At 44.4% G+C, this 9,809-nt stretch overlaps 1 protein-coding gene across 1 annotated transcript in view; it reads right to left on the bottom strand.

Annotated features, from left to right (window-relative positions):
* Positions 1-9,809, bottom strand: part of ENPP6 (ectonucleotide pyrophosphatase/phosphodiesterase 6) — a 134,189-nt gene that overhangs the window by 53,747 nt on the left and 70,633 nt on the right. The gene's annotated exons all lie outside the window — the stretch shown is intronic.

The raw sequence follows: 9,809 nt of genomic DNA, 5'->3' as shown, positions 1-9,809 counted from the left end.
TTCACATAACGACTTACTGCCTCAGAATCCCAGAGGGGCAGTTCTACTCTGTTCTTTAGGGTCTTTGTGTGCTTCATTTTGTCTTCAAGTGAATTTAAGGTCTCAAAGGAATTGCTACTTTGATTGATATCATTAGTGCTACTATTAATACTCTTTTATATTTATCTACATTTTACCTCTTGTTCTTCATTTCTTCTTTCATCTCAGGGATTTCATCTGTGATCATTTTTCTCATCTTCATAAGAAATTTAGTACTTCCTTAACACTATACTTGCTGGCAATACATTCTGTCATGTTTCTAGAAAAACCCGTTATCTTCCCCTCATCTCTGAAGGATATCTTCCGTGGATATAAAATGTAAGGTTGGAAATTATTTTATTCACAGACATTCCACCGTCTCTGAACTACAATGCTTTTGTTGGAAAATCCACTGTCCGTCTTACTGTCACCCTTCTGAGAAAATGCTTTCTTGCTCCTTTTAATATTTTTTCATTATTTTTAATTTTCAGCAGTTTTAAAATTCATATGGCTTCTTTAATCTCTTGATCGTTTTGGAAAATTCCTAATCATTATCTCTTAATTATTTTTTCTATTTCATTCTCTCTCTTTTCTCCTCCTGTGACATTCGAATCATGTTCCATATGTACCTTACATTCTTTTCTGTCTCGTTCATTTTTTATATGATCATATTTAAATCAGACATTTGTCCTGACTTAGCTTTTACTTTACCAATTCTTTAGTTCTGCCTTCAGTTTCAGAATTCTCTCTCTATATATATGTGTACATATAGTTTATATAATTCCTATATAGATAATTTACTAGTAAAAGTCTCCATTTTCTCTCTTAGTTCTTTGTGTATGTTAACCATCTCTGATACTTAGATCATCTGTGAGTTTGGATCTATTGTTATTTTTTGGTTCACTGACAGAAATTTTATAAAAAAGCATGTGACGCTCTCCTTTAGAAAGCATGTATTTTTGCCTATGGTGGCAGCTGGGCTGTAAGCATCCCACCACAAACCAAGGTGAATTAATTCAGAACGTAAGATTGTTTTAAAATGTCATTATGACAGCTCTAGTCCTCCTGACATCTTCAGTTCCTAAAAAGACTTATTTACTCTGGTTTATTCTTATTCCAAATTGTTGACCTTTAATGCCAAAAATGAAAGTCTGGGTGTTTACATGACCTCTTATTTATTGGTGGACACTGCACATCAATCTCTGTCTTTCCCCTTTCCTCTGTCTGTCAGAAGCTTAACTCAATTTCTTAAGCATTTTAATCTCTGCTGTTGAGATTAGCATATTAATTGCCAGATATACCTTTTTCTTTAAGTATTTGTCTCTCGCTCTCTGCCTTTGTACTTTTCTGCACCATCTCCAATGAATATGCTCACACACACACACAGACACACACACACACACAGACATTTCTCTTCTTGTTCACAAAGAGAAATTATTCCAATTCAACTTTGCTTGACACTGTATCAAGTGGAACCTCACATTTCGGTAAAAAAAAAACAACAAACCCAACTTAAGATATATCAAAAGTAACATTTTATTAGAAATGCTTCTGCTAATGAAAGAAAGGGAGATGCTTCAATTCGCATATGCATGGATGAATTCACTTAGTAATCTAGCATCATAAAACTTTAAATAATATTTCAATTGACAAATATTTTTTTAAACAACTGAAATATTTAAACGATTTAAAGCCTAGAGATGGAAACTCTTGACTTTAAAAAGTTTTGGTATTTTGTCAATAGAGTCATTCATGTTTCTCAGCATCTGTAAAAATGTTTTCAAACATCCCTCTGCCTGGGACATAGATTGGGGCAATACAACTTAGTAAGATTCTTGATGGGTAAGGGGTATTTCTTTCTAATGTGAAATAGAAAACGGGGTTTGTTTTAAGACCAGGGAATATTAGAATAATATACGGAGGTGAAAGGTCATGGCTTTAAAGGCTCATAAGCCAGGAAACTGGAGAGCAGTCGTTTGACTCTACGAAAACTGCAATGTCCAGAAAGCGGGTGGACGTAGAGTGACACTGTGAGTGGGAAAGGAGAGGTAAGGTAGGATTGGTTTGTTATTCTCCTGGGGTCTTCCTGTCACTGACACGCTCTGAGAGCATAGCAGGAAGATGCAGAAACTTCACAGCCAAGCAAACTAGGGGTCATAATTTATTATTCATTTAGATGGTTCAGAGAACCAGACTGTGGAATAGAAGACCCTTAATCAGCACATCAGAAGTGCCCTAAAAGCAAGTCCACCAGACAGCATTACGTAATGTGAATAGAAGCCACAGGCCTACACATGCTGAGTAGATGGGTTTGATTCACCTAAGTGGACAGAGACAAAGGCAAGTACAATTCTTCTGCCTCTCTCTGGTCCAATCTCAAGACGATAGCATTTACCTGACCTCCCATCTTCAAACCAGCATGAATAAATGACTGACCGGGGGAAAGCCCGAAAGCAAGGATGGCAACAGCACAAAGGGGACACGTGCTAAGTGAGTAGCTACAGAGAAGGTAAGGTTCATTACACCCAGGTGAAGTTGTGCGGGTTCTTTGTGTTGTTTTCGGTAGTCGTCATCTGCGAGGCATCAGCAGTCTGGAAGGGGTGTGTTTGTGGGTCCCATGACAGAGTTCTCTAATCAGGAGTCAGGGGACCTCGCTCCTGGCTGTGCCTCAACCTGTGGGCGATTGCTCAACCTCTTCATAGGGAGCATGGCATCTAGTCAGCTGAGGTCATGGCTTATCACCTCAACACTATCAGGGGGAGCAGAGGGCAGGAGGAGGGGGGTCAGAGTCTCTGCCAGGACTCTGTGATGAAGGAAACAACAAAGAAAATGACCTGTCTTATATAGTTTCAAAAAAGCAACCGGGATTGTTGGATTAAGAAGTTGGCTTCACAAAAAACACTTTCAGGATGTGTTTGGCTTTACTCCATCTGTTTCCCCATCATTTCCAGGGAACGTTGGAGGGAATCGTCCTTAGTTCAGGTTTATTCTTAGAACCTAGTCTTATTTCTGTCTAGGGTCTGCCTTCCTCCTGGTATCTCTATAGCAGACTGCGTGTCTCCTTCTACTCAACACTCCCAAGCTCGCTGGCCTTGCGTCTATTCCAATGTAAGCACCCATCCAGGGTGGCGTAGAACAGCCCCCGTGGGTTTCTGAGGTTGTAAACCTTGGCAGGAGAAGCAACCCTCATCGTTCTCCTCAAGAGCAGCTTGTGAGATCACACGACTGATCCTACTCATACCCCACGATGCCAGCAAGATTCCGTGAACAATTTAATAAATCTATTCTGGTTATAAATATCGAGTTAAGGAAAGCTTAAAGATCAACCAGTGAGAGCCACCACTAACCCCTGTGGACCTTTATACATATATATTTTTAAATGGAATTTTTTAAATGTCATTTCTTTAAAACCCTTAACTTCCATGCACCAGAAAATTATTTTAATATGTCCATTTTGTCACAGAACACTTTACTGCCATAGGTCAAAAACTGCTAGAATAGATGTGCCAATCGATGCCATCTTCAGTGTGGATGAGGCTCTCCTGGAAGTGACATTCTTGTGCCATGAATATATCCAACCATCTTCCACTGCACACCCTCCTTGTACAGACACAGGCCTCACGGGGAGAAATGGCTGCCCCCATGGTCTCAACACTAGTCATCAGATATCTTAGCTCTGCTACTTTTCCACTGTGCACCCTGCTTTCCCAGAGAGCGTTGCTTCCTGGCAGCTCTCTGAGGACCACCAGGTCAAATGCATAACAATCACATTTCTCCAAACTTTCGAGAGCAGAGGTCTCACCTTCCAAGTGTAGCTCCCGCTCGCCAACTTTGACACATCTTGTAACAATCACCCCTATGAGCTGCATGTCATGTGATGTGAGACAGGTGTGCGCCTGATGAATACATGTCTCAAGAGAGCTTATTAAAACAGCTAAGCCAATTAACTCTCTTAGAAACATGTAACCTTTTCCAGGAAAATACATCTGAGTCACAGGAGCTTGTGGGAACAAGTCCTTTGGGGAGCAGACAGCCTTTGATCACAGAGACCCTGGCCCCACAGTTGGCCTGGCCGACAGGCGCCAAGACCTCTGGTAGTGGCTCTCTTCTGCCAAAGAGCGGAGGGTAGAGGGCTCGGGCCTGAGCACTGAATACGCCAAACACTGGCCTTGTGTGCAGGGGCCGAGAACAAGTAAATGAGAGAAGCCCCTCATCTGCCGGAGCGGATTCAGAAAACCGCTCCAGTTGAACCTGAGTCACGGGGCATAAAAAAAGCGGCGAATAGGAAAGTGGAGTGAGAAGGAGAGCCCCCTTATCCCTGCCGGGTCTCCGCTGCAGGAAGGCTGGGGTGTCAGCCTACGGCAAGGTGCCATGAGGCCAAACGTAGAGTTTGATCTTGGTGTCTGTTAGTTATCTTTGCTGTTCTTAGGGGCTGTCGTGTTGGTTCCCACTCACGGAGACCTTAAGTGCAACAGAATGAAACACCGTCTGGTCCTGTTGCATCTTCACAAGAGCTTCTCTGTTTGAGCTCATGGTTGCAGCCTCCGGTTCCCTCTATCTCATGAAGCGTCTTCCTCTTTTTCACCGACCCTCTATTTTACCAAACATGATGTCCGTTTAGAGAGACAGGCCTTGCCGGACAATGTATCCAAAGTAGATGAGACCAAGTGTCACTCTCCTTTGCCACCAGGGAGCATGCTGGCTGTGCGTCTTCCGAGACAGATTGCGTCTTCTCACCCCCGTCCATGGTACTCTCAGGCTTCTTTGCCAACACCACAAGTCAAAAGCAGGGACTCTGCTCCAGTCTTCCTTGTCCAAATCCCCCGTGCTTATGAGTGAGACTTTAGATCAACACCGAGCAGGCCCAGGACCAGGGGGAACTATATCAAGAGTGGGACCAGATGAGGAACGGTCACTATTGAAAATGGGACCCAGACTCAGTTGGATAAGGTGGGACAGACATCGGCTGAAGCTTCCTGCCCACCTTCTTTGGTCTCGGAGAGATCTGGCCCTCAAGAAGGATGCGGAATAAGGCAAGGAAGATGCCAGCCAACAGAGAAAGGAGTCTGGTCTGCCCTCAGCCACCAAAAGTCAGACTCTGGTGTTCTGTTCGGAAGACTCAGAGGCAGATGACCCAGTAACACCATAGAGTGAAAGGGAGCACTATGTATTAGTAAGAATATTGGAAATACCATGGACGGCTAAAAGGATAACCTGATCTGTCTCGGAAGAGGTAAAGCTAGAGTAGTCCTCAGAGGCAAGGATGTGAGACTTCGTCTTACATACTTTGAAGATGTTGTCAGGAGAGACATCATGCCGCAAAGTAGAGGGGCAGCGAAAATGAGGAGGGCCCTCCAAGAGATGGATGGACGCCATGGCTGCAACAATGGGCTCGGGCACAGGAAGGACTGAGAGGGTGGTGCAGGACCAGGCCGTGTTTCGTTCTGTCGTGCATAACTATGGGTCACTATGGGTCAGAACCTACTCAATGGCATCTAGCAACCACATATTTGTGAGTAAGCCCAAGCAGTCCTGTGCTGTTCTCTTGTTGACTGGATGCTCCATCAGGGTCAGGGATTGTAAATGTGAAAAGAAGTTTTGATTCTGTAGGAAGGTGCTGTGAGTTTGGGGGAAGTGAACGATGCCAGCCTTGCCTGGGAGCACGACCTTTTCATGAGAAGTTGTTCACTATAGATTAGTAATTAGAAGGAAGCCTGTGTCTTGATGAGCACTGATTTCATAACAATAAATACTGACTTTGCCTCTCCTCCCATTCTCTCTTCCTTCTGAGCCTGCCCTAGCTATGCAGTGGGCTAGGAAGGCCCTGCCCCAACAAAAAACATCCCACCCAGACTTGGGTCCAAGTTCAGGTCCCAAGGCAGGGGATTTTACATGGGATGTGGAGTCAGGCAGCCCGGATGGAAGCCCAGCTCACTAGCTCCCTGGCTGTAGGAGCTCTGGAATTCAATTTCCTCATTTGTAGAGTAGGGATAATAGATTTAGTTTCTTATGAGTCTTCTGAGGATTGAATGAGATCATGTATGTGAAGTGTAAATTCACTTTAGATGCTCAAACGGTCATTTATTTCTCTTTTCCTGTCAGATCAAAGATGGTCAGGATGTCTGAGTGTCAGACATACCCACGCAGAACACAGATTGGCCCTACTGGGGATTCCAAGCATGGCAGCGTAGCAGGGCCCGAGAATGCAGAGGAGAGAATACCCAGGCCAATGAATGAGTGGAAAGAGCACTAGGGCATGACAAGTACGCCTGGGGACGGAGAGGAGATGGGGTGGGAGTGAGGGGTGCATGCATTACATTGAAAACCCCAGGCAGGCGACCTGCACAATGTCTTTAGATGCCCCTGATATCAAGCATGAGGTCCACCACCAATCAGAGTCCTCTCCTCAAACCAACGAAATGGGAAGATCTGTGGATGCAGCCTGAGCACTGGTACTTTTACAGGCGATCTCAGCCGATTCTCACACGTATCCAGGGTTGAGAATGACGCCTGGAGACCTAAGGAAGAAGAAGCAAGGACAGGCATAAAAAGAATATTTTCTCTTAGAAGGCAAGGGAGGCGGGCCTTGTGGGAAGGGAAGAGGGTCTGCAAGGGACATTCCCAGGAGCATGTGCTTGGGATGGCAATGGCTTGATAATGTGCGGCAAGCAGAGGGAAGACCCTCATACCCACAGATCCCCGAAGAGAGGAGACTGGGCTAGGTAGGCGTGAGGGGCAGACCAGTCTTTCCCCCAAGAGATCTTGGGAGACACCTTGCAGTAAATGAGTCCTCAATTAGGGAGCCAAAAAGAGCCAGAAAGTCAAGGTTGATTGCCTCAACTAATACAGAAAGCAAACGGGCATAGTGGGCCACCTCATTGGCCCTGCACAGAGCCCTGAGCATTCCTGCTCCAGTGTCTACTCGGTGTGCTAGCCCTCACCCCCAGCAAGCCTGCTGGAAGAATGTATGTTGTTGTTAGTTGCCAGCAAGTCAGTTCCAACTCATAGCTACCCCATGCGCAACAGAAAGAAACACTGCCCTGGCACGTACCACTCTTTACACTGGTTCTTGTATGTACGTCCCTTGTTTCAGCCATTGGTGGAGGGCCTTCCTCCACGTTAACAAGCATGATGTCCTTCCCCAGGAACTGGTCTCTCCTGATAGCATATCCAAAGTACACAAGACTAGGTATCACCATCATTACCTCTAAGGAGCCTTCTGGCTGTACTTCTTCCAAAACGGACCTGTTTGTTCTTTTGGAAGTCCATGGTACATTCAGTATTCTTCACCAATACCAGAGTTCAAATGCATGGATTGTTCTGCATTTTCCTTATACAATTTCCAACTTTCACATGCATCTGAGGGAATTGAAAATGTCATGGCTTGGATCAAATCTGCCTTAGTCCTCCAAGTAGCATCCTTGCTTTTCAACACTTAATAGAGGTTGTGTGCAGTAGATTTACATAGAATGACTAGAACCCCCAAATCAACCCAGAGAGAGCTCCCCTGGCTGTGTGGATTGCAGCCAGCCCTACAGAGAAAAAACATGTCTTCCTCCTTAGGCCCTAGCCTGAAGGCTGGAATTCTCAGATTAGTGGTTCTTTTAAGTCGTGAAGACACCAAGGACGTGTTAGACTGTAGTATCTGCCCTGAGATTCTACATCATTTGTCTGACTGGGGAATCTCTTGATCAGGCCAGCTGGAGTGAGGGGTGCTAAAGACATGGCAGGTAAGTTGCATCAATGGTGGGTCAGAAGAGGGCTCAGAAAGCTTTGAGGGTCAGGTGTAATTTAGGATGGCAGACCAGCACAAAGGAGCATCTGGAGGCGGAGGAAGGCTGAACACTTTGAATACAGACCTCCAGCATTTCACAAACTGGCCCCGTGGCAAGAACAGGAGCCCTGGAAGCATGGTCTCTTTTGAGTGGGCTGCAGTCCCCCTGAGCCTTGTTTCTAGCATGTTTGCCTGCTCAACCTAACAAGTGTCCTGTTCTTGACACTTCCTTTCTCCTTCTCCTCTGCCCCTTTCCTCTTCCCTTGCTCTAGTTCTCCTTCCTTCTCTTCTCCTCCCTTTATATCCTCTTCCATTGTCCTTCGCTCCTTCACCCCCATCAACATCTAAGGCATCAAATGGCATCTTTAAGTTCTACTTCCACCCACTCCGGATGAAGCAATCAGCTGGTTTCAGAAAAAAGGGCATCCACAACAACATAGCTGCAAGGAGATGAAATGCAGGCCGGAAGTTGGTCCTCATTGCTCACGTCATGTTGCGGTGTAACGTGCATTCAGTCTGTGTCCCATATGTCTGGTGCATAGGATCCCCTATAGCATGGTAAATGAACAAACATATCCATGGAAAGGCTAAGCCACTGATTTCCAATATTCTTTGTTCCCAGAAGGGCCGATGAGTCCACGGGGTGTGGGTGGGAAACTGGGAGCAGATGAGCTAGGCTGGCCCCACTTGGCAGATGTTCTCCAATGAGTCAGGGGGGTTCTCAGTGTCTACCCACTGAGGCCAAACGACTTGCCCAAGTAAAGCAATGTATAATTTAGATGAAATAGAATTGGACAGAAGCAATGTGGTTAGCAAGCCAACTTGATCATAGCCATAATTCAACATAGACTGAATATTCACTTGAATATTCACTAAGTTATGGGGTTAAAACTAGTTTTCTGGCTTAGCTTCTCTGTTGTTACCTCACTCTTTCTCTCCTTGGGGTTTATCCTGATTCATTTTCAGCAAATTCCCAAGGATCAACTAACAATGTTTCCTAAGTAGTTGAGATGACTTGAATTATTTTCCTTGCTATAAAAGCAATGCATTTTTGCTATAAAAAGCCAGAAATTGTAGGCAAACATATATAAAATGAACTCTTATAATTCCACCTAGTGGCAACAATTGTGTAATAGCTAACACTTCAAATGACAAACATGCATTTCAGAAAAAGAGAAAAGTTTGACAATATGATATGATAGTGTGTAGGATATTATATTCTGTATAACATGATTTTATATATAATATGCTACATAGACACAGAATTCTAATTTTATCCAAAATGGATATTCTCATCATAATGGTTGCTAAATTAATATATTTAAGTATGTAATGATATGCAAGGGCATGCCCAAACATCCTGCTACTAGGGTTTGAGTTCATACATACATGGATTTATTCCAAAGAAAATGTGTTTAATGACATTCCTCACTGACCCATAGCTCTACGGGGGACAACACTGGAGACACAGTGTGGGAATTGTGTCCAATCTGACCCCACCACACTGAGGCAAAACACTAAGGTTGTGCAACAGAACAGCAAGGGGAGCAGAGCAACAAAGTCCAAAGGGAATACCAAAAATAGACTTTGGGGCCAAGGCTTGGCACCCCATCAGACTCGACCAAAAAACACTCCTAAAGGCCAACAAACAGACCTTGAACTATTTACAGGCTTTTTTCTTTTTTGTCATTGTTGTTTTGTTTTCTTTTGTTACTTTGTTTTGGTCTGTCTTGTTTTTTATGCATATTATTATCTCTGCAGGTCTATCTAGATATGATAGGTGGGATAAACAGGCTGGAGGAGAAAACAACACAGGACCGACCGTTCTGGGGGGACATGGGAGAGGGGGAGGTGGGGGAAAGAAAGTGTGTGTTAACAAGCCTATGGACAAGGGAACAACAAGTGATCCAAAATCAATGGTGAGGAGGGTGTAGGAGGCCTGGTAGGACTTGATCAAGGGCAATGTAACCAGGAGGAATTACTGAAACCCAAATGAAAGCTAAACATGATAGTGGGA

Source organism: Echinops telfairi, unplaced genomic scaffold, assembly GCF_000313985.2.
Source record: "Echinops telfairi isolate 266 unplaced genomic scaffold, ASM31398v2 ScPeMD7_9;HRSCAF=40, whole genome shotgun sequence".
Taxonomy (NCBI): Eukaryota; Metazoa; Chordata; class Mammalia; order Afrosoricida; family Tenrecidae; genus Echinops; species Echinops telfairi.
The sequence above is the reverse complement of the archived record's forward strand: the minus strand, read 5'-3'. Positions and strand labels throughout refer to the sequence as shown.